Here is a 6,226-nt window from a genome sequence, read left to right as displayed (position 1 = left end):
ATCTTGTAGCTCCCATAATTCCCACATGTTGTGGGAGGGACCTGGTGGAAGATGACTGAATCGTGGGGTGGATCATTCCCGTGCTGTTCTCGTGATAATGAATGAGTCTCACGAGATCTGATGGTTTTTAAAATGGAATTTTCTCTGCACAAGCTCTCTCTTTGCCTGCTGGCATCCATGGAAGATGTGACTTGCTCCTCCTTTCCTTCCCCTGTGATTGTGGGCCTCCCCAGTCATGTGGAACTGTAAGTCCAATAAACCTCTTTCTTTTATAAATTGCCCAGTCTTGGGTATGTCTTTATAAGCAGTGTGAAAACGAACTAATACAGTGTCTTATCAGCAACCTGCAGCAGCAAAATCTAAACAAGTCAAATGCCTCAGCAGTAATGTGATGGGGGATGGGCAATGGGGGCGAGAGAGGGCAGGGAGCAGATGAGGACTGGGCTCAGCAACTTGGGCTGGAAGGGAATTTAAGGACTAGCTCCTTTTTCTCTTCTTGTGCTGGCTTCTGTGGGTAGGGTTTGGGGGTAGGTAGGGAACAAAGAACATCTGGCCTGGGGTAAAAGGGATGCTGGGGTTGTTGAACGGGTGGTGCAGCCTCCCAGGGTCCCTGGCTTGCCTCCTTGCCTTGCAGCCAGGGCATGGACAGTCCCCTACCCTCAGCCTTGGTTGATGTGGCTGTAGACTAAACTGAGAGAGTGACTGAGCTGGTCTAGAAGTCACTGAGATGTCATGGGAAGAGCACTGGGTTTAAAATCTGGTGCCTTGGGGTGGCATGCTGACTTGTCACTTGCCAGCTGAGTGTCCTTGGGCAAGTCACTTAACCTTTCTTGTTCTAAGTGTTCCCATCTGTAATCATAATAAGGTGACTAACATTTATTCAGTACTTACTAAGGCTCAGGCAATTGCTCCAAGAGCTTCCCATGCTATATTTAACTCAATCCTCACAACCACCCTATAAAGTAGGTACTATTGACTGGGTGCAGTGGCTCATGCCTGTAATCCCAGCACTTTGGGAGGCCAAGGCAGGCAGACCACTTGAGGTCAGGAGTTGGAGACCAGCCTGGCCACCATAGTGAAACCCATCTCTACTAAAAATACAAAATTAGCCAGGCATGGTGGCGTGCACCTGTAGTCTCAGCTACTTGGGAGGCTCAGGTGGGAGAATCATTTGAACCCAGGAGGTGGAGGTTGCAGTGAGCCAAGATGGCACCACTGCACTCCAGCCTGGGTGACAGAGACTCCATCTCAAGAAAATAAATACATAAAAAAGTAGGTACTATTGATATCTCTATTTTGTAGGTGAAGATATTGAGGCCCAGGGAGATTAAATAAATGGGGACCACTTGTTCTGGGTTGCCTGAGATTGTCCCCACTTACACCTGTAATCTCTGCCTCTCATCTGGCTTAACATTTTTCTATCACCTTTCATGATCAAAAATGCCCTGGTTTGGTTATTACATTTTGTGTAGTACTTACAGTGTATGTTATACTTAGGTTAAATATTTTGTCAAAATCCCAGTAACTGTTAGGTGGTAGAACAGATCTTTAAGCCTGGGAAGTCAGATTCCAGGAACCATGTTCTTAATCATCAAACTGTGTAATATCTGGACACACCTGCTTCGAAAGGATTGTCTTCTTTCCTGCCTTTCTTGCTTCCATCCTGCCTGCCTGCCTTCCTATTCATTCCCTGCCTTGCTACCTCCCTTTTTCCTTCCCTCTCTCCCTCCACTCCTTTCCTTGTTTCCTTCCTGCTTCCCTCACTCTCTCTCCCTCCTTGTCTTTTTGCCCTCTTTTTTTTCCTCCTTCCCTTTCTTCCACATTTCTTGGGTGCTGACTACAGTGCCAGGCGTTAGAGATATAGGATGACCTGTGCCCTTAGGGAGTTCGTAGACTGGTGGGAAGGCAGACACACAAATCAGTATTTGCAATATAATACGAAAAGTGCAATAGAACAAACAAAACAGACAGAAGCTACAGGAGCATAAGACAGGAAACCCTAATTGTGAGCGAGGCGGTTTCAGGAAAGTTGAAGAACAGAGTGACTTTTAGGCTCCATCTTAAGGATGTGTGTGTTGTCTAGAAGCTTGCCAAGAATGTTATGGGAGGGGTGAGGGCAGAGACTAGGGTCAAAAATAAAAATAAAATATGAACATTTTGGGTTACTTTTAGGAATTAAATTCATAATAATAGTAGCCAGATTCATAAGAAATCACTCATACTTTCTAGGTAAGAATAGCTTACATAATTAGTAGCGCTATAGGCCAAGCCAGGGACATTCCAAGTGGATGGAACTGTTTGCTCCTTTGTAGAGGTAGTGTATCAAGAAAGGATGCCTTCAGCTACAAGCAACAGAACACACAATTAAAAGTGATTTCAAAATAAGGCATTGTTTTTCTTATACAGTACAAAGTGTGAGGGCAGGCAAATGGTTGTACTATATAATTTTCCACCAAGGATCAAGGTTCTCTCCATCTTTCTGCTCCGTCAACTTTAACTAGGATGGCTCTTTGTTCTTGTGTTTGTTATCTAATGATCCCAATGTGGCCTTTGGAGAAGACAAGGTTGCACTTCAGCTTGGTTCAGCTACTTTTCTCTAGAACTTTGGATGAGTCACTTAACCTCTCTGTTTCCTCATTAGTAAAATATATGAGAAACAGCCTGACAGGGCTGCTGGGGAGAAGACTGAGTTCCTGTATGCTCTAGAGCACAAACTAGGCAAGCCAAAAAAAAAAAAAAAAAAAAGATTTGTTTTTTTTTTTTTTTTTTTTTTTTTTTTTTTTTTTCTTATCCTCTTTCATCCTATATTTCTGTTGTTGTTTTGCATGTGTGACTTTGCTTTAAGGGGAGGGCAGGGACTAGGATCAAAAAAAAGAAAAAAAATGCATATTTGGGGTTACTTTTAGGAATTACATTTATAATCATAGTAGCCAGATTCATAAGAAACCACCCGTACTTTCTAGGTAAGTATAGCTTATATAATTAGTAGCACTATAGGCCAAGCCGTCCACAAGTGCTGACCCATCGCACAGCCTGCCATGTGGTCAAAGCTCAGAAACTAGGGCAGGCAGAAAACACCACAGACGGGCAAGGGGAATCTGGGCTTCTCTGGGCTTTTACCTTGTATAATTGACAAAGGCAGCTTCAGCACTCCGGAGATTGAGATCCAAGATTTGTTTCCAAAGCCGGAATTTGAGATAAGCCACAGCTAATATTTGAGAGATTAACTGTTCCATTAGGGAAGGGTGGCCATTAATTAAGCCTCAAAGGCAGTCAGAATGAATTATGTTCCAGCAAGAAGGGTGGATGCATCCTGCTCTTAAAGGAGATGGAGGGAGATGGGAATCGGATTCCAATGAGCTCTCTGTGGCTTTTTTGGATGGGTCCTATGTGCCCCGATTTAGAAGAGATTTATTTTTTAGAAACAGCTTTTTGGCCAGGCATGGTGGCTCATGCCTGAAATCCCAGCACTTTGGGAGGCTGTGGCACGTAGATCACTTGAGGTCAGGAGTTTGAGACCAGCCTGGCCAATATGGTGAAACCCCCGTCTCTACTAAAAATATAAAAATTAGCCAGGTGTAGTGGCACATACCTGAAATCCCACCTACTTGGGAGGCTGAGGCAGGAGAATCGCTTGAACCTGGGAGGCGGAGGTCGCAGTGAGCTGAGATCACCCCACTGCACTCCAGCTTGGGCTACAGAGCGAGACTCCATTTTTGTTTTGTTTTGTTTTTTCAGTGTTTTATTTGCAAAATCTATAAAAGCAGAATGATTCATTATTGGTTCAGCTGGGATGATGATTCCTGAGCCAGTGAATGAATTGCCTTGGTATTTTGAAAAATCAGATACAAAAGAACCACTATTTTGTGTGTGTTTCATTTTGAATAGCTTTACCTGGTTGGTTGCTGGGCATTTTACATCCTTTCCACATAGGTGATTTGCACATAACATCTTCTTTTTAATGGGAAACTAGAAAGAATTTATTTAAAACCAGTGAAAACCTGGGGCCCTAGTGCATAAGACACTGGAGCCAGACCAGTCTCTACAGCTGGTAATGCTTGCATCACTAAGACCATAATAAAAATGTGGTCTTCATTAAAAATATTTCAATCAGTCCTCAAGATTCTTCAAGAGGAGACCGAGGTTTCGCAGGATGATCTAGCTTCTCCCAGGGCATATCCGATCTATCAGGGGTTGGCAAAGTGTTCTGTAAAGAGCCAGAAAGAAAATATTTTCGTTGTGCAGGTCACGTGATCTCTGTAGCAACTACTCACCTCTACTGTAGTAGCATAAAAGCAGCCATCCCAATAGCAAATGAATGTGTGGTTGTGTTCCAATAAAACTTTAATCTCTAGCTGGGTGTCGTGGCTCGCGCCTGTATTCCCAGCACTTTGGGAGGCCGAGGCGCGTGGATTATGAGGTCAGAAGTTCGAGACCATGCTGGCCAATGTGGTGAAACCTGGTCTCTATTAAAATTACAAAAATTAGCCAGGCATGGTGGCGCATGCCTGTAGTTCCTGCTACTCGGAAGGCTGAGGCAGGAGAATCACATGAAACTGGGAGGCGGAGGTTGCAGTGAGCCTCGAGATTGCGCCACTGCACTCCAGCCTGGGTGACACAGTGAGGCTCCGTTTAAAAAAAAAAAAAGAAAGAAAGAAAAACCTTAATCTCCAACAACAGGTGGTGGGCTGATTTGACCCGTGGCCGTAGTTTGCCAACCCCTCCTATAGAGAGTAGAATAGAAAGAAGATGACAAACCAATGACATTTCTTTAAACATCTACATTTTTATTGGGTTAGAAACAATGACTTCAATAACAAGTTATCGTAACAATGACCTTTTTAAAACTACTTTTTTTATAAAGAAGAAATACTTTTATTATTTTTATTTATTAATTATTTTAGAGGTGGGATTTCACTATGTTGCCTAGGCTTGTCTCTAACTCCTGGCCTCAAGTGATCCTCCTGCCTCAGCCTCCCAAGTAGCTGGGGTTATAGGTGTAAGCCACCATGCTTGATTCTATTTTTATTGTTGACAAATAGGATAACAAAAAATAGAAATAAGGAAATATGTATAACTTACTGTGGTAGACAATTTGGGTCAGCTAACCTCATACCTGATCACCCCTACTTCCTTTCTGGTCTCTATTATAGTGGCTGAAAAGCCAACACACTCACTTGCCCATTTCTTTACTGCTAATGACCGGATAACCATGTGACTCAAAAAATGTCCAATGGAATGAAAAAGGGAGTTTTCATGGGTGTATCAGGGGTATTGGGAGGCCTCCAGGATAGTTTTTCCTGACAAAAGGAGAAAGCCATTTCAGGAAATTTCTCTTGGCCTCTCTCTTCTTCTCACTTGGAATATGGATGTGAGGCCTGGAGCTATAGCAGCTGAGTTGTCACCTTGAGGTGGGAAGCCAACAGGCTAAGTCTGGCTGAGAGGAAAGAAGGATCTGGATCTATGATGATACCACTAAACTGAGGCACATTGCCCTAGACTGCCTGCCACCCTGGAATTCTTGTTACATGAAATAAAAACAAAAGGCTGTTTGTTTAAGCTACTGATAGTTGGCTGTTTGTGAGATGCGGCCAAAAACATCACTAACAGATAGTTTATGGAATTGTTAAAAGCTTGCAAAATAACTCATGTTGGAAAACCCTGGTCTAAAGTGTCCTTCACATGCAATATCCAGATCTAAACGTTGTATTCAGTGTGTGGGTAGGGATTCTTTGCTTTTGAATACTATAAAGTAGATGTCTGTTTAGTATTGTTCTTTTAGCACAGTATAAAGCTTCCTTTGCATTTGCAAAGGTTCTAGTTTTAAATCTGCAAATGAGATGTGAAGGGGTGGCCTGCCCCTCCACACCTGTGGGCATTTCTCATTAGGTGGAACGAGAGATTTGAGAAAAGAAATGAGACATAGAAGGCCGGGCGCGGTGGCTAAAGCCTGTAATCCCAGCACTTTGGGAGGCCGATACGGGCGGATCACGAGGTCAGGAGATCGAGACCATCCTGGCTAACACGGTGAAACCCCGTCTCTACTAAAAAAAAAATACAAAAAACTAGCCGGGCGCCCTGGCGGGCGCCTGTAGTCCCAGCTACTGGGGAGGCTGAGGCAGGAGAATGGCGTAAACCCGGGAGGCGGAGCTTGCAGTGAGCTGAGATCCGGCCACTGCACTCCAGCCTGGGCGGCAGAGCGAGACTCCGTCTCACAAAAAAAAAA

This window comes from Rhinopithecus bieti, unplaced genomic scaffold, assembly GCF_001698545.2.
Source record: "Rhinopithecus bieti isolate Rb0 unplaced genomic scaffold, ASM169854v2 scaffold_24306, whole genome shotgun sequence".
NCBI lineage: Eukaryota > Metazoa > Chordata > Mammalia > Primates > Cercopithecidae > Rhinopithecus > Rhinopithecus bieti.
This window is presented reverse-complemented; position numbering follows the sequence as displayed.